The 26672-nt window shown below is 38.2% G+C and overlaps 1 protein-coding gene across 2 annotated transcripts in view; it reads right to left on the bottom strand.

Moving 5' to 3' along the window:
• ksr2 (kinase suppressor of ras 2) overlaps positions 1–26672 on the bottom strand; it is a 112105-nt gene that overhangs the window by 50684 nt on the left and 34749 nt on the right. The gene's annotated exons all lie outside the window — the stretch shown is intronic.

The following is a 26672-nucleotide window of genomic DNA, read 5'->3' as shown; positions in this document are numbered from 1 at the left end:
TCACCATCATATAGAAGAGAAAACAGAATTCTACACCAGAATAGTTCACATATGGAGAACATAATACAGTTTAGTGGCAAGAAATGTTGCATGTTAAGTAAGTGAAATGAAAATGTACCTATCAGTCACCATCATTATTATTCTCACACATATAAATATATATATAGATAATGTATACCGTACAGCTGAATGTAACAAGAATACAGGTGGACAAGTACAAATAAGGCATATATATTACTATTACGTTGCATATTGTGTATTATGCATTAGAGTAATATCAATAATGTACTTATAACACTGAACAACAAACACTTAGAACTTCACTGTATGTTCATTATACTCCAAAAGTTGGAGAATATTTTTTCTCCCCATCATAAATCTGCTAACTTAGCAGTACCAAATATATGTATTTTCTGCATAATCACATAAACAAACAAAGAGGTGTGATGGCATCTTGAGCTATAGCAAGTATGGTGTACCGAAATACCAAAGCAGCATCATTAAGGGATCAAGTATTAATGATAAAGTCAGGAAAGCTGGGAGTCATGTTCATAGCATGACAACACAGCCATCGTTGTCATGCTAGAAAGAAAACACACTGCTGTCGGGGTTAGAAAAGCAAGTAGGATCGAGGAACAGAAGATTAAACAAGACACTAATAAGAAAAAGAAAAACAGCCTTTTTTACTGCGATTTTATTCCAAAATTTGGCTCTGACTCAACCATTTGTGGATGTTGGAAAACACTGTGGTACTGCTTTTTAAAATTGCACACCTCCATATGGACACTTGCCACATAAGTACTTAAGTGTGTTCAAACTGATGTCAAGTATCTTCATGCAATGCAATAAAGGTTACCATCTTGGCTATAGCAGAAGGGGTGGGATGAACTGATAAATATATGTTACAGACAGAAACCTGTAAGGTGCTTGAAAGACATCTTCTTTTAAATGACTAGTGTGTATTGAGTCAAAGTGAAAATCACCAAAATTTTCCCATGATCGCTTCTGTTTGCCAGCCTGCTTCCACTGTGGAGGCTCGTCATTCAGAGCTGAGGTCTGAATAATTAAGCTTGTAAGCAATTTGTCTTTGTCAGCTGTCATTATGATTTTTTTCTAACAAAACTTTTGTGTATTTCAATAAGGTATTCCTTGTAAGTACACAATTCCCTGAAATATGAAAGACAGACAGCTGTGAACTGAGTAAACTAAGAGACAAGCTACACAGTTTGGGCTAATTACAAGAAAAGTGTGTAATTTAACTAACAATATCTCAAGTGACTTGCAGAACAGAGTGTTCTAGCTACTGGTATATCTGGGTTCTAAAGAGGAGCCACTGGAAAGTCTGGAGCCAATGCTCATATTAAAGCATGGTCCACGGTTAACCTGCTCTAGAACTTCAAACGATCACATTAGCCTCTTATCTAATGTACTCAGTCTGGCTGATAAAATGAACCATTATTCCTACAGGATCCTAAATACACTAACTTATGTTATTATTGCAGCTCAGGAGAACACGAGGTGACTTTGTGGGGATAATTGGAAATAAAAGTCGTCCTTCATTAGAAAAATAATCCACAGACTGTTAATTACTTCCCTGTAAATTATAAATGCAAACATTCACTGTGATAGACGTTATCGGCCATATTTTCTCATTTTAATTTGTCTACTTTTTTTGATGTGAGGCTAAATTTACTCTGGCTATGGAAAAGATTTTGCCCGTTTTGCAAGAATATACTGTACTGTGCAAATGTCTTTACATTTTTGTTCCACTGAGCCAGGAATTCTTGTACTTTCTCCAAATGGTAATGAGCAATAGTTGTCCAGGCTTTGTGAAGGTCTTTCATAGTTTTTCTTTGGGCACTTGCTACTTTTTCCACCCAACCTCTTAGACAAGTCCGTTTACCTGACCATTTTTAGAGAAACGTGTTTGGAGTTTATTTACTTTGCTTGTTTGTTAATGCTGACCTATGAATTGTTCATGTGTCATAACAGAACAGACAACTTAACAAAAAAACAATTTTATATTGCATATTTGTCACAGGAATAGCAGAAATTTGACGGAAGAACTCCAAAACGGGCAGATAAACTCAAAATACACATTTTAATGATGGTAGAAACGTGTTTCTAAAAGTACAAAGTGCATGAAGCAAAACAACAAAGAAACTCCAACTCCAAATGGCAGGCAGTCACAAGGGAAGCATTCAGACAAAGACCAAAAGACTAGAGTAAGTCTATAAACACACACTTGCACAGACTGAGGGCTAATCAGAGGAATGAGACACAGCAGGGGAAATGAAGCACAGGTGAAACTAATTAAGCCAATGACAGGAAATAAAATTAAATGCAAGACCCAGAAGATACATGATTACCAAAATAATACAGGAAATTCATAACTAGAAGACTGGACACAGGAGAACTTGACACAGTAGGATAAATCTGAACATCTAAACTCTAATGCAACCAGAAAGTGGAAGTAATAACTAAGACTCAAAATACTAACGAAAGGCATGAAAAAGAAAATATCATCCATAACCAAACTAACTAACATGACAATCTGCCTGTCACAGAAACTCATAAACTGTTCCAATTTCTTTAACTAAATCTAAAAATACCCACATTTGGCAGTGATTCCCAAACATTCATTAACCAGAACCTTGAAATACCAAAGCTTTTTGTGTTTTTGAAGAATTTAGGAAGCTGGACAAGTGGAGGACAAAAGAAGCTGCAGGTCTAAAAGACCGTCTACAACAGATAAACAGCATCTGAAAGTCGTGTCACTAAGAAATGGGGGAAAAAAATCCAAAAAAACCTGACAAAAGAACCGAGAGATAAATCAGGCGCTTTAAGCTGATCCAGCGTCTGATCTTTCTGAGTTAGCTTTGATACTTTGATACTTCCCAACCATCAACATGTCTGTTAGAACTCATTCCTACCAATAATAATGCTTTGATCTTAAATATGATCAAACTATCTCTACCAACGGGTTACGTATCATATGCCTTTGAGCTGGTGGTAATTAAACCATTACTTAGAAACCATCACTTGACTCAACTGTCTTAGCCAATTATTGACTAATCGTCACCCTTCTTTGATTTGTGAAAGAGTATTTGTAAAACAGCTAACAAGTCATCTTCATACGAATGTTTTATTTGAAGAGTTTCCATCATCAAATCATAGAAAGAGTAAATATAAAGCAAAATTAAAACATATAACAGGTGCCGCAAGAACTTTGCACAGCAATGTAAGGGACTTTTAATATTTGGTATTACTCTACAGCAGCTTTAGAATTTCTTGGTCTACTCAGTTTGTTTAGTCATATTACATTAAAAACTCATTGTAGTAAATGTGTCATTATTGTAGGGTCTTTACCTTTCAATATGAAGCACCTTAAGGCAATTGTTGTTGTGATTCCATGCTACATATTACTGAATTTGATTTAAAAGAACTGAAATTCAAATGTTTGTTACTGAATTAGTCACATTTCTTCATAGGTCATCTCATATTATAAAAGAATGAGAACTTTTCACTTTCATATGAACAACCTCATCGGCGTATAGTAAAGTAAGCCATATGTTAATGCCAGGTAACTGCTACCATAAGAAGGCAGAGTAACACCCCCACCCCTCCCCTGGTACCCCACTGTGTCCCCTCCAAAAGGAGTGCACAATGTCCCCTCTTTGCTAATTTTGGAGTAATAATTACTGCTCCAGTTTCAATTATTCTCTTTCCTGTTTTTTCCCCCAGTCTGTCATTTAAATATTGTCTGGTAGACATTCTTATATTTGTAGGTGGATCAAAAAAAAATTAGCAGAAAATTAGAAAAAGACAAAAATGATTCTGAAAAATGCCAACACTGGCATGTAGGTGTGTTTGGGAAACCACTGCTATTATAATTAAAGCCAGCGGAAGCAGAGACATCTTTGGTGCTACAATTCTTTTAAGTACTGGATCTGACTAGTGAGATTTTTCATATTTTTAATAAGCACCATTAAAAGAATGCCATGTTAGCTATTAGCAGTTCCTGACTGCAAAGTACCCACTGCTGTACAAACAACAATCCCTGGATTACTTTAACAATGTGACAAGTGCCAGGCAGGTTCAACAAAGACTTTTTTCCCCTAAGATTTTTAAGCCGATTTATGGGCCGTTTTTTCACAATGAAGTTTGGAGATAATGATATCCAAAGGAAGAGTAAATAACACCAAATGGCATGAATATGAGATTTATGTTTGTGTGTCAGGGCTTAAGGACTGCATCAGCAGTGGGTTAAAGACTGCACCAGTCCTTCTCTATGTAGATGTAATTTACTTTAATTTGCTGCCAATACTCTTAAGCCCCTTGATGCTGTGTATCACAGTTCTCTTCAATTTATCACTGAGGACAGTTTCAGCACCCTTCATTGTAGTCTCCATGCAACGACAACTCTGTCTTTTTTTATTTACTAGGCTATTTTAAATAAACTGTCATGTTATTCATCATCCGCCTTGTATAGGTTACAAAATATACAAAAATGCATTATCTTTAATGGCCAATTTATTTAAAAAAAACAAGGGAAACTGCAGTCTGCTGTTATGCATCTCATAGGATGAAGTGTTAGTTTAAACACGTATATTACTCCAGGGCAATTTGAGCTTCTGTTGGTTGATGTTTTATATAATAAATGTTCCTGCTTTTTGTAACTGTTTTTACTCTAGTATCCATCCATCCATTCATCCAAAGAACAAGGGAAATATGTGATTCTTTATATCCTCAAGTAATGTTAATCCTGTTTTAGAACTGCAGAACTTGAGCTGAACTAAATGAAACAATCATGTAAAAATAAACAACTAATCTCCATCCATATAAATCCCTGCAGAAACATAAATAAACGCAGTGTAACCGGACATATCCTCAGGAATTTTACTTTTGCAACATTGGATTCATTATTCTAAAAATCTAATGTAAGACTGAAATTTAGGATTTGAAGTGAGACAGAGACTGATGTTGCAGACTCATGAGCAAACGTAACCAACAAAAACAAAACAAAAAAGTTGCACTTGCAAATAGAAGATAATGAATTTTAAGTGTCCAAACAAACAGACCACAAGGAAACAGGTGAGAAAAGGAGACATGAGGAGAGTTTATCTGTGAAAAACTGACTTGTAAAAGTAGTAAAATGAATGCTGAGTTCTGACTTATCATGGAAAGTGTTAAATCCCACAGGAATATTTCCTCCCATGTCAGTCTCCCACTCCCTACACTGAGTCATGCAATTAGACCTGTAAACCAGCCCGGCACTTCACTCCCATCTCCTGCAATAAGGAAGCAGCCTGCAGGTTATCACTTCTTCGTCACAGAGCTTTTGTCAGCTATTCCGATTAGCCCACTTTATGCAATTTGAATCTAAATTAAACCATTCATCTCCCTGCATGCATGCCTTTATCCTCTCCCCGAAGATGTAGATGTTCAGTGAGGGAAAAGTGAAAATGAATGTGAAGAGTAGGGAGAGGATTCCCAATTTTCATTTTGAAAACGTTTGTCAGTGAAGGCAGGCGGGCGAGAAGGAGGGGGAGGACTTTAACTCTACGGTGGTTAATGCATCTATTCAAACGCCTCACACATGAAAAGTTCAAGAAAGGAGAAACTTAAAGAAAGAATACACAAAACAGAGAAGAAGAAGGAGGTGGGTTACTTGTCAACTGTCAAGAGAAATCAGCCACAGTGTGAATAGTTGAGATGTCTTTTGATCTTCTCGACAATTGTACATAGTGACGCATAACTCACAGATGGAAATCACTGCGTGTTTGTGTCACATTTCAGGTAGCATTTCTGAGTCTCTTAATCCTCCTAGATGCTCCGTACTGACAAAACAGGAACACCAAAGCTTTTTTTTCCAAGTACCATTCAGTCAATTCCGCCTGAAATATTGTAGTGATTAAATTATCGTTTGTGTCATGTTTATTACCTGCTAATTTCTTATTCACACACTTTTTTTCCAGTTACATCCTGTTATCATCCAGTTTTCCCTGGGATCATTAAAAGGTCATTTGCATGTGTTTTGAAGTGAGGGAAAGCGCAATCGTAAGCTTCCCTAACATATTAATAAAGAGATTGCAAATTATGATTCTGAAATTGTACGCAATGTTTTTTTTGCTTACAATTTGCAAGGAATGGAATTTGTCATCATATCTGTAAAGGAAGTCAAAGTAATCAAGCAAAATTTGGAGTACACAGAGTAAAAAAGAAAGTAAATTCATCAGTACAACATGTCCAACATTTACTTTGGCCATACTTTAACTTTTTGTTTTGATGAAGCTTCACCTTAAATTTCCCTGATTGCTTACACGTTTTAGAGATGTGATTTGCTCTTCATAATATGAAAGCTATGAAAAAAATAATCTGACATTCATGCACACGCATTCATCCTCCCACACCCTCCACAGTCCCTTTCCCCACACTTGCAGAGACGCTAATTACAGTGACACCTTCAAGCAAAATTTCCATTTGATCAAGGACAGAGGTGAGAGCAGGAGAGCAGTGATCCATCAAATGGCACGTTTCCTTTATATTCTGACATATCAAGAGGGCTTTAAAAATGCAGAATATTGCAGAGCTATCTGCCTAACTAGCTAGCAGTTGTTCACTATACAAATTATATATCTAAGTGATGCTGTGATCCTGCAATTCATTTGAGCTCTATCTAATTAACACTTGTGTCCATCTAGAGGGGTAATTTACTTGCAGGGTTCCATCTGCATACCTACACTTTATTCATCAGAAATATGCAAGGGAGCTCTGCCGAGACTCATACGACACCCTGTTGCTTTTTATGCAAATGGAGCTGTGGAATAATATCTCTGGCAACCACTGCTCTTTGCTGCTTTAATAAAGTTGGTGGAAAATGAAATAAAGGTGGCTAGAATAATGATTGCAACAGAGAATTACTGTGAGCCCTTGGAGCAGTCATCCTAAGAAGGCTGTCTTGTTTTCAGATGTCTGCAGCGTCAAGCTTGTGTGGAATAAAAGCAGGCAGTCTGGCACGATATTTTTTTAAAGAAATGTTGCAAAGCCAATGTCAAACTTAGCAGAACAAAGATTTATACTTATTATACAACAAAGTGCAAAAAAGGAAACATTCTATTATAATAATGCATTTTGAAAACAGTAAAGTCTTACATTTGTGTGATTAAACATCACGTACACAAAGGATTTAAATGATCTCAACACCAAAAGACACTGAAATCAACTTTAAGGACATAAAATGATGCACAAATGTCAGCTACACTTTAAAGTGTGCATGTTACTTATATTGTATATTAGGGATTTATTTGATTTTAGAGTATAAGTATAGGGAAACAAAACAGCCTTCGTGATATTCAACACAGACTTTGTTTTGCTTTTTCGAAAGGGAGGAGGTGGCATTTCACATCAACAAGAGTTCACAAAGTTTAAGCTGTGCGAATGTAACAAACAGCTAAAAATAACTCAGATAATGAAAAAAAAATCAAGCGGTGAAATGATCAGATGGGTGGTAAATAATATCCCCAGGTTAGCTAAACTTATGTGGAAGAGAAAACAAAAGTGAACTGCATTACTACATTATTATCCAAACTCTTGCACTGTTATTGAACATACCCTGTGTGCATACCCAAAAAGTTCCAGGAGAACCGTGTTCAATTTTAATAACCCGAAATCAATGCTAGTGAGAACAAGTGGACATGTTGTTAATATACAATTAGAGAAGAACAACACTAAATGATAATTGTGTTCCAAATTCACAATATTGGTTGGTTATTAAAGCAGAAGCTGGACATAAGATTCTAATGTGTTTATGTAATAAAGTGTTTACAGTAGTTTAAAGAAAACTCTCCTTAAGAACAATCTCAGCATCAAATGTGAGGTGGCAAAACCTTCTCTCAAAGATGATCAACAACTGTGCTACTACTATTGAAGGAACCACTAGACACACATGTGGTCTCGTTCCAGACATCATTATTAAACTTAACAAATGTTAAGACATGTCTTTCAAGGACAAAAAGAAGCTACAAGTGTGTTTGTGTGTGTGCACGGATGCGTGTAGTTGTGCATGACCACAAATTATGTTCTAGTTACCTGATGATATCTGTTGAAATGGTTGGATGATGATAGCGCACAAGAGTTTGAAATCCCTCTCTTGTTATCTCATCTTTAACTGCCAGCATCTCCTGCTAAGAAATGGGAGGGGGTGTCATTTCACTGTCAAAGGCCAGGGAAAGCACAGTGCTCTCAGGAGAGAAAAGTCATGCGTGTGGTCTGGATTGGAACGTGAACATGAAGCCGAAGAGACAGCAAGACACCCAAGGCGAAAAAGGCGGAAAGAAACAAGGGGTCGTAAAAAGAGCAAGCCCGTGTGAAGGGCAGAAAATGAGCAGGAGGAAGAGAGAATTCAGGAGCCAGTGGCCAGATGACAAGAGAGAAAAGCTGACAGGAAGGTGGACCGTGAGATTGTCTTCTCAGCAGCTCATCAGGAATGCATTTTGGTACACAATGACAGAGCACATATTTTCTGGTTAAAATGTGCTATTTCTGCATGTGGTAGTATCACGAAAGCATGATAATAAACATTGCTTATTTTTTCCTTATACAAGCTTATCTGCTGCCATACCAGTAAAACAAAAGTTTGTTTGCATTAATAATCTAACATCTCTGTAAGCATAACAGGTGCTCATAGTATGATGCCTCTTTCTTCTTTCTGCAGGTTCTTTTAGAGGTCACCACAGTGAATCATTTGTCTCCATCTCACCCTATCCATGCATCTTCCTCAGTCACACCAACCCTCCTTCACTACATCCATAAATCTTCTCTGTGGTCCACCTCATTTCCTCCAGCGTGGTAGCTTCATATACAGCATCCATTGATGAATATATGAACTATCCCTCCTCTACACATGTCCAGACTATATCAGCCTTGGCTCTCGAAGTTTGCCTCCAGACTGTTGTCCATATAGTTGTTTCGAAGTGGCTTGCTGTTCCTTTTTCTAAGCTAGGGCACGATTTTTTTCATAAATCTGGCATCTTTGATGTTTCCCATTTCCATTTAATTTCTGGAATCTTCAAGTGGTTTCTATCTCTTTCTTTTAACATTCCCAGTACTCTATAACATCCATTTTTTCTTGCGATTCAAGGCCAAGTCTTAGCAGTGTCATTCTGTCTCTATAACAACAGAAAAAAGCCTCTCGATCTTACTGTAACACTCATTTTTGCTCTTTGTAGGATGCACTAAAATACAGTTCCAACTAATGGAACAGAAGACCAAGTAAAAAAATACAGGAAGGAAAAGAGGAGACAAAGAACATAGGAGATCACAGTGGACAAAGTTTTTCAATAAGATGAAACTGAGAGACTTTCAGTTTTCTAGTTGTGAAGTTATTTTTTTTTCTCAAAACAACTACGTGGCAATACTACATGATGTACAAATTATTTAAATTTTCAATTTAGCAATACTTTTTCAACCACCGCTTGTCTGACACCTGGAAATAATTTGCTGCTTCAAGAGACATTTTGTGGTTCTACAAAAGAGCCTATATTGAACTGATAGATCAGCTCAGAATTACAAAAACCAAATAGCAATTCTCATGTGCTGAAAGTTTCAAGATTCAATTCTGATTAAATATTCCTGGCGCTCAACTTTTGGATGTTTTCCACTAATGGACTGGATTCAAAAACTGTCCTCCTGTCTATTGTACATCCAAATTCTCTCTAAGTGTGTCTCATTTGCCACCAAATTATTTGGGATAAATAGGAATTAAATACAACTTTATTCTCTGGGGCTGTAGGATGTAAACAGGTGTACAAGCTGTCCTCAAAAAGTAATCACAGTTTTATATTGCTGGAATATTTCCTGGATGATTTACAAGCACATCTTTGATTTGCACACAACAGAAATTACAACACTTTCTATGCATTTTCACAACTCAAAGAAACTGCACTCTCAGGTAATTAGAATTGTTCATGTAATAAAAATTCCTCTACACAGGGTTCCACATGCCACTGTTGTAGTATGTCATATTTCCCTGAGGTAATATATTTGAAAAGGACTGCATACATGTCTATTAGCCATTATGCAGATGACAATCAGCTATAATTATCTATGCAGCCAGATGAAACAAATTAGTTGTTTGAACTTAAAGCCTTAAAACCCTTAAGTTGGATTTGGCTATGAAAACCTCAGAAGCAAATTGACCATTTACTTGACATATAGGAATCTTGGAGTAATTTTAGTGTACACTAATATCATTAAAATCACACATTCTCCTCATGCAGGTGAAAGCCTGCCTTCTTTCACCTAGAGTCTAGTTTTAAAATCCCTAAGGTGACGGTAATAAGGACTAGGAAGAGTTCTTATTTTTGTCTTCATTGTCTCCCTATTAAATCCCTAATCCTTCACATGTAAAGCCTTAAACAATCATGCCTATCATATCTTAAAGACCTCATAGTGCCTTTTATCATATGTTAGAAGTACAATAGGAGGCAGAGCCTTCAGCATAGACACCTTTAAACTTTAGCTTAAAATATGCATTTCTTTTTATAGCTAGGTCTGGCTCTAAAATATAATTTTGATGCTATGGACTTGTGATGCACTGATCACCTCTCTTTCAATCTTCTCTCTTTCCCCCTCACTTATATCTGTTCTCACTTTGTCCTTTCTTAAAAGGGAGGGCTTTTTCCTATTGTCCATGTACTACTTGCTCAAAGGAAGCAAATTTTGGGTTTCTTTTTAAAATATAGTAAAGACCTTTTCTGTGAATTGGCACGTAAAAAAGTTGATCTGAACAAATTTTTAGAATCCAAATGCACAGAATGGCTGATTGAAAAATAACATCAGTAAATAATTTTATGATTAATAACATTTTTCATTAATGCAATGCAATTAGATCACTTTGTTAAGTTAGCAGTTTATGAAACCTTTTAAAGTGTACTCATTTGCATGTCAGTGGTGGCAGAGCAGCCAGGCAGTATCTCTCATTGCACTGTGCTTCCTGAGATGTAATGGAAGAAATATAGACATAATTTCCTCGCAGAACTTCAGAGTTTAATTCTGTTAATGATTACTGTAACAGTTTCACCTCATTTTTCATCTTGGTGTTCACTTCTTGGGAGAACTGTCTTGACATATTTTTCATTGCTCACGCATTCAGATAACTTACAGTCAACTGCTTAATTTGGTCTAACTTGGGTCTGAACTTTAAATAACTTTAATAAAGTGTAAATGTTTTGTTTTTTTAATATAGTGAAAACTACTGCATGACACCTACAAAAAGGCAACAACTTTTCCGTGAGAAGTCAGCACAGTGTTCCATTCTCCTTCTCTTATCCTTTACCTGCTCGCCAACAGGGCTGTGTGTGTGTGTGTAAGTATACTGTGTATATTTTTTTCAGCTTTAAATTTAATCTGAATTTATTTTCTTAATTCAGACGAAATGAAACCATAGCTCAAACTCTAAACTTTGTAATACAGGTATGAAAGAAACAGTGCAAGATGCACAACAGCTGGACAACAGCTGTGCAGGTTACGTGGTATTTCTGAAAAAGAGCAGAGCTGTAAATGGCAGCAACCCTAAAAAGTAAGAGGGGGTCAAGGGCAATGTGGGACCTGCAGCAGATATTATCTGTTTCGTCTTTAACATCAGAGAGCAAAACTGATATGAAAGCCTTCACTTGATGGTTAGAATGATAAATGATGGTAATAACTTCCTTTATGGTTGTTGGGCACTAAAGCAGTCATACTCTGCTATTTAATAAATCAGAAAGCAGCTGTCAATTCACCCTGCACGAGTTGCTTTGTCTCTGTCAGAATGATGTTTGACATAATTTCCGCACAACAAACTTAGTATTAGATCTTCCCATATAACAGATTGAAATGAGACTTTAATGATCATGTCAGGAAACTTCATGTAATGAAAGGAAAAGCGAAACAAGATTCCCACAAAATTAACTAAATGCCTTGAGCACAGCGCAACTGCAATAAATCTTTCCTTTGTACAATGAGGTAATTTCTCACATATGATTTTTTCCTCTTCTTAGAAAAGAATTACTTTTAAGGATAACTTCTAATCGCCTACTTCAATCCTGTTATCCGCCCCAACAAGATCCCACACGTTCACAAATCGCCACAGAAAAACTATCAGCCTAAATAAATCCATTTTCCACAAGCAACGGTGGCATTTAGGCTCACCTCCACTCCTAAACACTCATATAAATTCATAATCATGACTCCAATTTCTGGCTGCTGGGCGAGGCTGGGGTGAGCACTCATTATGGCCAATAGACGTGCGAATGGATGGAAGGGATGGGTGGGAGCGTCTAGCATTTAACAGCTTGGTGGTGACATCCCCTCTCACCTGAATTATCATTAATGGCCAAGGGGCCAAAACCTGATTAACATGGATGAGGTTTTGTCCACAGAGAAAAGTGTCTTCACCCTTATTCCACACACATACATATTTTATTTCACAGCAGTGACATATATAGCCTTGTGGAGTACACTTGACACCACAGTGAACGTCACTCGCCGGAGAAAATGCATGGCCAATAATCCTCCGGGGTCAGAGGTTATTGGTTATTGCTGTGCTCTGGATTTCTTATTGGATCACCTGGAGAGCAGCTGCATTGATTAGATCCAAGCTTAAGTTTCAGGGACACTCAAAAATGTATTCTTAAAGTAAAAGCAATAAACTTGTCTTCATCGTAACAGATCGACCCATGAAACAAAGCAGTAACAGGGGGTAATTTCACCTCAATTACCAAACCAGTAAGGTTTCTGCCTTAACTGTGAGGTGTTGTACTTTTTGTACCACTGGAGTTGCTGCTGCAGTAAGAGTGTTGTGGTTTAACATGTGAACAGACAAATCCAAAATTCCTAACAGACCATATAATTACATCATAGCTACATACCATACACTTTTACTCCTGATTGGTTGTCTAATCCCATATTGGACAGTTCAAGCACAGTTCTAGTCAGTGGTATAACCCCCATTTCAGATCAGTGCACAAGATGTATTAAACTACAGGTAACCATAAAAAGTGGCATTTCTGCCTCAATCTGTATTACCAGATTAGCCTGGTTCCAGACCTCTGAACCATCACCCACATTTACGGTTCGTGTAGCAGCTCTGATGTTGTGCCCAATGACGGCTCTTTCATTCGGAGAATCAGCTGACCAGTCACAGCTTAGCAGGCAAAGATTGCCAATGGAAGTGTCACTTTGCTGGGTAGCAAGCAAGAGATTAACAAAGCAATATAAATTGGCTTAGTTAATCCAACTTTCAGGTATACCAACTCTGGAAACTTAGTTGATTTAGTTTTTTAATGACTGAACTCGTGGATTGTTCCCATATAATTGACAATGGTTTATATGAACTCTCAGCACGAAAGCAGATCTGAGATTCTAGATTTGTTGTCACTGTATTTCAGAGAATTCAGCTGAGCAAAACTTAAATTTGGGGATGGATGCTATAAAAAAGATGAAAGAAATCACTATATTAGCATCAAAGTTGCACTGGCATGCACTGGCACGTTCCAGCTGTTTTAATGGTAAACGACAAAGGCAGGGTGCAATTTATGGGGAGAAAAAAGCATCAGAGAGGGGAATATTTTTAAAACTTTCCCCCATCAAAACAATTCAGGAACCATAGTGGTCCTACAGATTATGATGCCTGCAAGTGTGATGAATAATGTTGCTGCTGTCATTTAAAGAATTTAGAGAATAACTGTGAATTTTTTTTTTTTTTTTTTCATCAGCAAGAAAAGATTTTTAGAATATCAGCAAATTAAATCCATAGTAAAAAAGAGATTTAAACCAGGTCAAGATGAACTACAAACACCACCAAGTGTGGTTCAATTTCTGACTCTTAAAACCCCCAAATTACTGTCCAAAATATACAGAATGCTTTCTAAAATAGATGAATCAATATCACTTCCTATTGCAAAATGGGAAGCGGATTTATCAGTTAACTTAGACCAAAACTTCTGGTCTCAGATTTGCTCAAAAACCTTTCATCTAATTAGAAATCCCAGTCTTCAATTAATTCAATACAAAATACTACATAGAGTGCACTATACAGGTCATCGGATGTTCAAGATGGGCTTTACGTCTACCAACAACTGCTCACACTGCCAAACCAATTCACGGACAATTATATCCACGCTCTTTGGTTCTGTCCACCAGTTCAGAAGTTTTGGCGCGAGATATGTGAAGACTTACCAAAGTGTCTGAAATGTAACATTCCAACTTCCCCTTTAGTGTGTTTGTTGGGCAGCTTAGATAATGTCACTACGGAAAAGAATATAGCCCATATGGTTTCACTGCACTATGCATAGCCAAGAAAACAGTCCTCATGAACTGGAAAAATAAAAATAATCTTAATTTTAACCAATATAGAAATTATCTATTAGATCACATTAGTCTTGATACAGCCTCTGCCACCACATCAGATCAATTTCTCTGGGCTCCTTTGATCAGCTCCATCACCTAGTGGGGTGGGGGTCATAGTTTGGTCCCACCTTCACTGTTGTGATAGGTGTGGGGGTAGGGACAGGCTTAGGGCATCGGGGGTTCCCGGGAGCATCTTCCTTGGGGGCTCAACCCGGGGTAGCGGTCATGGCCAATTAAGGGCTCTGTTGGCTCTTGGGTGACGGTTTCCTCGTGGCTGCGTGCAGCAGGGCTAGGGAGGTCTGTGCTGACGGACGTGGGTTACTGACCTGGTAGCCTGGCTGGCCCTGGGTGGGTCCGGGATGGGCGTGAGGTTCTGGGGCGTTCCGTCTCTGGGCTGGGGCCCTGGCCGGGCCTCAGGGCCTGGGTCCTGGTTGGTGTGTTGCGGGGTTGTGGGCGGGTGGGTGTATGGGGCCCGGTCCTGGCGCAGGGTGCCGCCGGTCTGCTTCTCCCACCGCAGGGAAAAGGGTAACACCACCTGGGTCTGGGTGCAGTTTCCCCCTCCAGGGGCAAGGGTACCCAGACCCGGTTCTTAGAGTGCAGCTTGGGAGAGTGATTGTGTGTACAGCGTCTCTTTATGTCTGTCTCCGCGTTGGTTGAGTGTGGAATAATTGCCTATGAGAGCATGAGGGTGGGAATAGATGTTTGTATCTGTGTGTGCCTGTATGTCTGTGTCTATATGTCAGGTTGGGTATCAGGCGCCACCTCTCTGGGGACATCTCAGGCCCTCAAGGTTTGGAGGCCTATCTCCCCCACCACTTCCCCTGCCGGTGGTGGGCGCCCTCAGACATCGGTGCGTTGGTGGTTCTCTGTGTCCGGGGGTGGGCGCCCAGGTACACACCGGCTCACTCCTTGGCGGCTGCTTATCGGGGCCTGGAGCCTGGGGCTCGCTCGGGCCACTTCGGAGGCGGGGTGCCCTCGGCCTCTCGGCCTGGGGCTCGGTCACTCTGGCACAGCTGGCTGCCGGCGGAGCTCACGGGCACGTCACTGCAACCCCCCCTGGCTTCTGCTCCACGGCTGCTGAGTGACCCCTCATCTGGGACTCTCCTCAGCTCTTTCTGGGATAGTGACGCAGCTGCCCCTCTGTTGGTCTTCCTTGGTCTCTTGTGTTCTGGGGGCCTCTGGATGTCTAGAGTTTTGATCTCCTCCATACCTGCGTCATGCCCTGGAGGACGGGGCAGTGGCCCCCCACACCCTCTACCAGATCATTACATGAAGGAACCTTTAAAAAAAACAAACAAACAAACAAACAAACAAACAAACAAACAAACAAACAAAAACAAGCGCGTCCATGCTCACAGGTGTACACACAGGTGATCACACACAAACTACACCCCTTTTGGCTCTTACCTCAAAGCACACTGTGCGCTGTCGATCTTACGTGCTGCACAATAATGTTTAATATTTAGTATTTACTGTCATATTCCCATAGATCATTGTGATGTTGTTTATTACTCTCGTTTTCCTCTGCTTGCTTTCTCTTTCTTTCTCAACAGGTGATCCAGGTGATCGATATATATGTATTTTTTTGTCTGCTTATTCTGTTGGTTTTTGGTTTTTTGCCCTTTTTCCCCGTCCCTCTTCCCCGCTGTTTTTCTTTCCCTCTTTCTTTCTCCCTTTCTTTCCCCAGTTAAGTCTGTCCCGTATTCAGCAAGTGAAAATAAAATAAACAATAAAAGGTGAATCAAATGGACCATTACGGCAAGGCTGGGATGGTCAATTTGGTAAAGTAAATCCGTTGGGCATCTTTCTTCGCCTTTAGACAATAATTCTGATGGCAAAAGAACCAAACGGGACAGGTTAAAAAAATAAATAAATAACTGTGAATTTCTGATATAAAAGTCATAGCACTATTACTGGAAAAGAGGTGAAGCAAACAAAAAGCAAGTAAAATAGCTAAGCTTGGTTAGAACAGACTGACAGAACAGGCTGATGGAGGCTACAAGCACCATGTGGGAGCACACAACAAAGAACAGAGAGGGAGATACGGCAGAATGGACACACCTGGGGAACACAGCACAACACACAAAACACACATTCTGAGGAACAGAATTTGACTGACGAGACAGGGGAAACAAAACTGAACATCACACACATGAAACAGACCATCAAAATAAAACGGGAAGAAACGCATTCACTGAGGCCCACACTAAGACATGCAAACCTGACTTAGACAAAAAGGCAAACAAACATGGAGACATGACAGATATAAAGGGAACACAAAAGGATATATGTATCAATAACAAAACTACATGGCTCTAGGAAATACTAAACTCAAGCAACTACAGAACATAAACACTTCTTAAATCCAAAAGAACGAAACATTACCAAAAACAAAATTCAAAATACAGGATCAAAGAGCTTGGAGCATGACAATTTCTGTAAAAGTATTTTAAATGTAATAATTTCATTTGTAAGAATATTTGACCTCTTTGAAATGTAGTTAATTACTTTGTGCAGTATTCTCAGTCCAGCTGTCATTTCGTCTTGATGGGGGTACAAGGAAACACATCAATTTAAAAGTTTTAATGCCATTTCAACCCCTGGTTTTCCACAGCACCTTTCCACAATGTAAGCCACTTAACTTCAATATTATAAAATAATCTCAAAATGCAATAGCACATGATGTTGGCCTGACTTCATAAATAATAAATGAATTAATAAAGAGTGTAGGTTTTCTGTAAATGAAGTTCCATTCCATGAATATCATTCTGACTTTAAATCCATTAAATTGCAACCACACCAGAGGAGATCATAATGTTTTGGCTCAGGTAATACAATTGAGGTTCACTCAATTGTATAACCTGAGCCTGACCTGAATATCAGTTTGAAAGGAAGATTATATTTGAGCCCTCTGCAGGGGTTATTTGTTCACAGAGCTGGTGGTGCCGCAAATAAGAGCTTAAATGTCCAACTCAGCTGTTGTGGACATTAAAAAGTCCTACCAGTTTACCAGAATAGAGTCTGTGAAATGCCCAGTAGAAGCCAGGGTAGAAGATAACAGTTACCTGAGTGAGTGAGTGAGTGAGTGAGTGAGTGAGTGAGTGAGTGAGTGAGTGAGTGAGTGAGTGAGTGAGTGAGTGAGTGAGTGGGCAGTACATGTCCTTTCTCCTGCATGCCTTACCTAGGTTACCTAGTCTTTCTAATAGTGAGAACATCTCACTATTACCCAAGGTAGTGTGCAACAAGTGAGAAAGGACAACTTTGGACACATCCCCTCCTAATTCTCCCAAAATCTTCAGGAGTTCATGAATGAAAAAAGCTTTTAATGTTCAACACTTGATCATCACAACTAAACTGCAGTTTCCTTTGAACTACAGACAGAACTAAACCCAATAAAACATTATTTTGTGACAGGATTGGTACATGTTATGGATGGCTGAAAAATAACACATTGACAGCGTTTCAAAAGGGAACCATAATGAAAGGGGTGAAGAGAGAAAGAAAAGGAAACAGAGAACGAAAGGGGAAAGGAAAGGGGAGCGAAATATATGGTGTGTACACCAGTTCAGTGAAAGCAAACAGCTAAATTAGTCATGGAAAGGATGCAAATTTGCTTCCCCTGAGTGTTGCATGGTAGAATTACCCTGAGAGAAGCAGAGGGTGAATCATGCCAACCCCCGGCACCATGTGATTTATTAGCAAACATCCAATTCAATAAGAAAGTGCTTAACATTCAAAAAGCTGTGAAAGTCTCATAAGGTGGCATTAACTATAGGATATTACCATTTCTACTGGCAGTGGGAAGGCAAGACAAGAGACACTGGAAAAAACAAACACACCCACTTTCCAGAATGATCTTAGTATGACGCGCCAAGTGGGACTGTGACAGACGAACAACTCACTTGGCCTTTTCCACGCACGCATGTTACTACTCATTAACATAGACAACGAGGTTCATTAATTGACACTCCAGCCCAAAGAGCCTCTCTGCTTTGAAAGGGCATGGAGAGGGAGGGAGCGAGAGATGGGGGGAACGCTGTAAAATAAATGTGAGGAGAGGAAGAGAGATAGACAGGGTGCTACATAAGCAAAATGAAATTGCTGTTGCACTCCTGCATAGAAATTAAAGTTTAAGTGGTCCTGGATATCCGGCACACTTGTGTTTTCTAAGTAAAACTATTAACAAGTCTCAAAGAACTCTCAAAAAAGTATTCCACCAGCACGTACATTTACGCGGTGAGATATAAACAATTTGTGGTTTCTAATGCCTTTCGGGAGGTATTTTGTGAGAAACTGTATTTTCCTCTCAACTGGTATTTTCCTTGTTTACCAAAGGATTTGCAGACATGGATAATTAGAACCCTAGACAAAAAAACACAACATAATTTGGCAAAAAACAGATTTCAGAAACTACTTTTTAAAGTGTTTTGCAATCTCTCAAAACAATATCTTTTCGAAAAACACTTTCAGAGCAAGAACCCAATAACTCTTACAGAATCTCAGAAACTTCATGTGTATTTTATATGTATTTTCACAAACAGTAAGGGAGAAAAATAAGAATAAACAAGAAAAAATGATTTGCTCTTGGACCCAAAAGAATTCCTGCTCTGGGCTTATTTCCTGATTGAAACAACTATTAAAGTGGTCAAACATTGGCATCAAGGCCGTTGAAAACTTCATAGGGTAGAAGCAAAATACTTTAGTCGAGTGTCTAACAGTAATATTGCCACTGTATTGATACAGCGGTGCTCTTTAACCCTCTCTGTGGAAAATTCTGTTTTGAAAAATGGGTTTCCAAGCTGCATGTGTTGACATCAAGTACACATTATTTGACAGACAGGCAGCATATTATGGTTTCTACAACCTCAAAGCTAAAGAAAAGTTGGGGCATGAAGAACAATGTCAATAAAAACAGAATGTAATGATTTACAAATCTCATAAACTCATATTTTATACATAACAGAACACAGAAAATATATTAAATGTTTAAACTGAGATATTTTACTATTTCATTCAAAATATTAGCTCATTTTGAATTTGAAGAGAGCAATACGTCTCAAACACACTGGGGCCCTCAGGCTGCACTGCATTAAAAATGGGCACGATTCTGTTATGGAAATCACTGGACAGGCTCAGGAGCTCTTCCAAAAATCACCACTGCTGAAAGTTATATACAAGTTTTACAGCAGCATATGCTTTAAGGCCGTTGAAACCTTCATACCGTACAAGCAAAATACTTTAGTCAACTTACTCAATAGTTGAAAAAGACTTTAAAAAAAGCTCAAGCAAAACTGTAATGATATTCACATCACATTTTAGCAGAAATTTTGGCCGGGCTCTACTAACAGCTCGTGGTCATACACTCGACAACAAACTTTGTTAGGTACATCAACCTCCTGAAGTTCAAATCAAGCATCAGAATGGGTAAGAGGTTTATTTAAGTTACTTTGAATGTGGCATGCTTGACGTGCTGCTCTGAGTAGTTTCAGAAGCCGCTGATGTTGTGGGATTTGTCCACACAACTGTCATACTGGTCACTGAACCTAAAGAACAAAAACAGACTTCAAGGTATAGTTACAATGTATCGTAAAATCGCACGTGTGAACCTGAATGATCTTCGTCACCTGTACAAGGTTGACATCTTGAAGAAGACCCTTTTTTTCTGGCTGATCCTAGCTACCCCTTATCAAAAAAGACTTTTCCTTCCACCTTGTTGCAGATACTTGTATGCCACTGCACAGGACAAATAGACTCAAAAACTAATTTGTCCCAACTTCCAATGGTATTTGAATAACTCATTATGTTCTCAATATTAAGGTTGTTTTTTGTCTATATTTACTACTTTTTTATTGCATTTTGCTTGATGTGTGTGTGATCTGGCTGTATAAATAATTCCTCCTTGACAGATATCCTTGAACCATCTCTAGGGTTTACAGAGAATGGTCTGAAAAAGAGAAAGCATCCAGGGAGCAGCAGTACTCTGGGCAAAAATGTGTCTGTTGATGCCAGACACTAGGAAGAAATGGCCAAACTGCTTCTAGCTGATAGGTAGGCGACAGCAAATCAAATAGCCACTTAATGTAAAACCAAGGTTTGCAGAAGAGGATCTCTGAATGCACAACACATGGAAGCAGATGGGCTACAGCAGTAGAATATCACATCAGTTCAGCTGACAGCAGGAAACCGGGCTACAATTCACAAAAATGAAAACTGGACAATACACAACTGGGAAAAAGTTCATGAGTCTCAATTTCTGCTGCTAAATTCATATGGTAGTATCAGTATTTGTGTGTGCATCTATCCTGCCTTGCTCAAGTTGCTGATGGTGGAGTATTGTTGTGGGAGATGTTTTCTTGGCACACTTTGGGACCCTTAATGCCAACAGAACACTGGTTAAATGCCAGAGTCTTCAGGAATATTGTTAGAGACCAGTTCCATCCTTTTATGACCACAGTGGACCCAACCAATGTCCCACATCACAAAGCTTAAATCATCTCTGAGTACTTTCTTGAATAGTGACAATTTAGAGTTTACTGTAGTCAAATGGCCTCTACAGTCACTAGATGTCAATCCAGAAATGCAGCTTCCCCCAACCTTTTTTGCGCCACGGACCGGTTTATGTCTGACAATATTTTCATGGACCAGCCTTTAAGGTGTCGTGGATTAATGCAACAAAGTAAAACTACCAAATAAAAAGAAGATTTATTCATAACACACGGGAAAAGACCCAGGGAAACCGAGTTAATGATAAAAACGATAACAAAATAACGATAAAATAACGATAAAAACCCTGAAAACCATAAATTTCACACCGGAGCCTCAACTTTCGTGACCCGGTACCAAACGATTCACGGACGGGTACCAGTCCATGGCCCAGGGGTTGGGGACTGCTGCAGCAACGCACCTTTGGAAACAGGAGACTGGCATCATGGATGCACAGCCAAAAACATAGCAATCAACTCTGTGATGTTAACATGCCAGTATGGATGAAAATCTCTGAGCACTGTTTACTGTGACTTGTTGAATCTCTGTCACAAAGAACTGAGCAGTTCTGAAGGCAAAAAAGGGTCTTTCCCCACATTCCCCATTTTATCCAGTATCTCTTTGTAATAAATGCAAAGATACTATAAAATATAATCTATATTATCTTTAAATCATTATTATTCAATAGCTGTAACAACGTAGGTGTCTCAATTTAACAGTGACAACAGGAAAATCCAGGTAAAAGACATCAAATAATGATTAGAACACTTGAGATGTGTGTGTAAGGGTCACCTACAATGTTTGTGGAAGTCTGTGTTTTCAGTCAGGTTAGTGGAAACTGATTGCAAAAACCAGCTCTCACATTTCAAAGTCAGATTTGTATATGAAGGGGCAAACGATGGAGTCATTAAGAAATGATTACCTAGCTGATGAGATGTTAAGTATGCTAACATGAAAAATGTAATTATCTATGTCTGTCTCTCTAGGATATATGAACACGACGAGGCCGATTGAAAAAGAAAACCCAGAAACCTCTGGTGAGCCACTCTTTTTGATATGTAATTTAAAATTGATTTTGATGCTGCACATATTCAATCATGTCACGTAAGGTTAACAGTGGTTTGATGGCAATTTACCAGCAACACTAGGAGACGTTTCAGTCATCACAGCAAAACAAACAGTAATATTACCACTGTATTGATACAGCGGTGCTCTTTAACCCTCTCCGTGGAAAATTCTGTTTTGAAAAATGGGTTTCCAAGCTGCATGTGTTGACATCAAGTACACATTATTTGACAGACAGGGAGCATATTATGGTTTCTACAACCTCAAAGCTAAAATAAAGTTGGGGCATGAAAACAATGTCAATAAAAACAGAATGTAATGATTTACAAATCTCATAAACTCATATTTTATACATAAGGGAACACAGAAAACATATTAAATGTTTAAACTGAGACATTTTACTATTTCATTCAAAATATTAGCTCATTTTGAATTTGAAGAGAGCAATACGTCTCAAACACACTGGGGCCCTCAGGCTGCACTGCATTAAAAATGGGCACGATTCTGTTATGGAAATCACTGGACAGGCTCAGGAGCTCTTCCAAAAATCACCACTGCTGAAAGTTATACACAAGTTTTACAGCAACATATGCTTTAATCCAGATAGTAGGGGGAAGGCCTTGCATAACATATACTGTATGTCTTGCATGTTTCAGCAAGACAATGCTAAACCACATACTACATCTATTACAACAGAATGCCTTAATGGTCTGCTTGCAGTCCAAACCTTTTACCAAATTAAAACTGCACATCACAAAACAAAAAATACAGCAAAGAAGACCCAGGACTGAGCAGTGAAAATTCTCTATCAGTAAAGAATGGGATAATATTCCTTTCGCAAGAGTTCACTGGTCCCTTCATATCCCAGATGTTCACATAATCTGAAACAACAGGGGATGCTACACAGTTGTAAATATGGCCCTGCCCCAACTTTTTGGAGATGTGTTACTACCGTCGATTTCAAAATGTCTTGCCGGACTGTCTCACTGACATAAAATTGTGGATACTGTTACATTTTTTAAATGTGAATCAATGAAAACAGAAGGGGTACTTTATTCAGACCTCCTGAACTTCACTTCTTGTTCAAAGATCTTGGCCCTCTGGAAAATTCCCAAACATCCTTGTGAGGGTGTGAGGGTGCTTTTTCACAGCAGTTTCACATTTGATAAAATAATAAATGCTGTTTAATATAAATTGTGAAGGATAAGAAGTTTCTATCCTCTGCTTACTTCACTTCATCCACGCTTGCTTATTGGAATAGCCTCTTGTCCACAGTTTGTTCAAAATGTGTCAGCTCGACTCCTGACAGCCACAGGCAAACAATACAATATTTTGGCCCTTTTACACTGGCTCCAAGTTTGTTTTTAAATAAATAAATTTTAACATTTTTTTTTGTAAGTGACTCAATGGGTTAGCATCTCCTTATCATTCTGATCTTTTAACTAAGTGTGCTCCTTTAGATTAGGACCTTACTGAAACTTCACATCTTCAAAACTATTTTTTTAACATAGAACATGGATTTATGAAATATGCAAGTCACTGCATTGTTCCGTTTTTATTTACATTTTACACATGTCCCAAAGTTTTTAAACTGGTAATGTATTTAGCTGGGAGGTTAATTCATTTTGTATTTTGATCATTATTTATGTCATGTCTAAAGCAAGAAACTTCCAAGGAAACATCTGCTCGTGACGATAAAAAGCAGCATAACAAATGAAAATGAATATTAACACCGTATTCTTCTACTCTACATGCATATTTATTGTACACTATTGTACATAGTGTACACTGAATGACTCAGACAAATTTCAAACTAATTACTTCCCTAATTCCCCTAAACTTGGCACCATCCCTGGACTCAGCATATTTTTTTATGCTAAGAATAAACTCATTAATTATTCGAGAGGGAATACGTTTTGCTACTTTGTAGTCATCACAAATTAATATAGAAGAGAAAAAAAGCTGTAAACAGGAGAGATTACTGTAAAACTAATATATCTGCTTGAACTCTTCTTGCTTCAGGTGATTGTTTTCAGCTTGAACAACTGTTTTGGTTTGCTCACTAAAATGATCTGTTTTCAAAAAGTGAAACAAATGTCAAAAATGTTTTAGGGCTAAATACAGACCTATGATGTCAATGTAGATCTGAACTTTTTCACAGTAAGAGAAAGGTCACTTCTTTTTAAGCATCATGCTAATCATGCATTAACTGTCATGATTATTCTACGTGTTAAATTCATGCCTGGAGATCTATTTGTACAATAAAATGATAAAACAGAGCCGCAGCCCTAGATACAAAAGAAGAAAAGGAATCTGCTCAACATCTATCTCCAAAGATGTGAAGAAACATTACAAGATTTTCATTATGTCTTCATTTTCCATCAAAGCAGTGTTTCTCAAATGGGAGTAACATACAGTCTATTTGCACTGTTAGTACCACTCAGTACCCTAAATACTGAAAAAAAATCAATCATACATAGTCCTAAAATATTCAAACTTTAATTTGTTCAATGTTTTTTAAAGTCCTCGGTTTCAATTCAACTCTTAGGTCTCATAATCTGTCATTTACTAAAAAACCTCAAAGAGGAAAAACATGAGCAAGTCACTTTTCAGTATTTAATCACCACAGTAATTGATTTTTCATTCAAACGTAGCAGCAATACAGGTGAAAATACAAAGAAGCAATCCACATTTTTGTGTCCTTTTCTCTATTTACCCTGTGCCTGGAAAAGAGTTTGATCGGCTCAGTTACCTCCCTGCCGTAGACTGTGACAAAATTAGTTAGAAACATGGGCTTTTGCTTCACTGCAGATCTGATACAAAATCTTTGGGCACCTGACTGAAGGTCAGACAGACCGAAACGTAATTTAATTAATACTCTAGCAGCAAACGAGACAGTGTGTGGGAGTTCCATTTGATTGCTTTTATGAAGTGCAACTTATCAGAAAGACTCATTTAAATGCAACTACAATGTCATCTTAGTGTCACTGCATAATGCCAAAAGATTGGTTTCAACTGAATTTAGTGATGTATTTTAAACATTTTCAATGCAGCATTTAGTTGCGGGGGTTTTTGTGCTTGTTTTTTTTTTTAAATAAATAATATAAAGGCTTTTTTTTTCTCAAAAATGCTTTAGTAGTTGGAGGAAGTTCTTTGTATTCACAGAACAATTATTAAATGTCTGTGAGCAGTGCTTCCCTGTTCTTTTATTTGCACAATGAAATGATTACCTTAATTAAGACGTGTTTTTATTTAGCTTGATATCATTTACCCGTTAACACATCTGCCTGTTTTTGATACACACTTTTTCATTTTGTGGCTTCCTTTTGCAAAACAAACGTCTCTTCTTGGAGACAACAGCTGCAGCCGTATTTAAAGATACAACATTGTTGTTTGTCCATGAACGGCACACATTTTTTGATCTAATGGCCTATTAGGTGAAAAACTGTCTGCGGAATGCAAAAGTGTTAAATCTGCTAGAATGCAAAACACTTATTTTCCCTCCTTAATTCTTCTTGGTAGGTAATGTTTATATCACTGTTGTGCCATACTTCTTAGCAAAACGATTCCCTGTAATGTTAATGAGTTGGTTTTCTAATAATTCTGCTTTGAATTGACACCTCATTAGCATCCTTAGAGCTTTCTTTTTTTTTAAGCTGCCAAAAATGACCTTATTACCAGTTGAAAACGGCTACAAGTAAAGGCAGTGAGCAGCTAGCAAGCTATCTGCATCAAGAGACACAGGACAAAATCACTTCTACACAAGACTGAATATATTTGGACTAGCACTTGACAGGTGGTGAGAAAGAAGACTCCAATTTCCCCAAAAGGAGAAAGTTTCCCTCTCTTATGCATTATGACTTGCAAAATTGGCAGTGGTTTCATTTCAGGGTGAGAGTTTCTTGAATTCATAGATACACATCGGTAAGGAGGCAATTTGCTCATTATTTCTATGGAGGGATAGAAACGATCCTGTGGTTCACTGCAAGCTGAAAGGAAAACACATTATCACACAGACAAACACATTAAACCAAGAAGGACAAAGCTTTCAAGCAGAAGAGGAGCGTCCACACCAGCAGACCACAGTATTTGCTGAGCTTTTCGATGAAAAAAAGCAGTCAGAATCAATTTTCAAACCATGATTGCAAAAATGTCAGTATCTGAAACCTATCGTGTGAAAAAATTAAAAACATGGAAATGGAGGCTAATATACATTAGAAAGGATATCAAGATGCTTCGAAAGCCAACTTTAGAGAACGTGTACAATGCAAAAACATTTCTAAACGATTTTAGATGATATATAAGCCAAAAAGGAATAACGCTGAACATATTTTGAAATCCAAAGCACTCAGATATTAGTTTTTCTCAAATGCTAAAACACATTTCACAAACGTTTCCACCATGTTCCCCAATGTCTAAACACAACACCCTTTTCTAAAGCTACATAAACACAACCACACCTTCCCACTGCAAAACTCAAACTTTCACACCAAAAGAGCAGCTCGAAGCTTTCAAAAATGTAAACACTATACACATCATTACACACTACAGCAAAATTGAAAACACAATGCTCAATTTGTGAGAAGGTTCTTTGTTTCATAACTGCCAATGCATATTTTTCGAAACTATACAGTAACGGATCGTCGTAGATCTCTGCAGAGGCATTTAGATTTGTGAGTTTCATATGAAGAGTATAAATCTATAGAAAATCCTGCATGTACGTACACTACTGT

The sequence above is a fragment of the Oreochromis aureus genome, linkage group 12 (assembly GCF_013358895.1).
Source record: "Oreochromis aureus strain Israel breed Guangdong linkage group 12, ZZ_aureus, whole genome shotgun sequence".
NCBI lineage: Eukaryota > Metazoa > Chordata > Actinopteri > Cichliformes > Cichlidae > Oreochromis > Oreochromis aureus.
The sequence above is the reverse complement of the archived record's forward strand: the minus strand, read 5'-3'. Positions and strand labels throughout refer to the sequence as shown.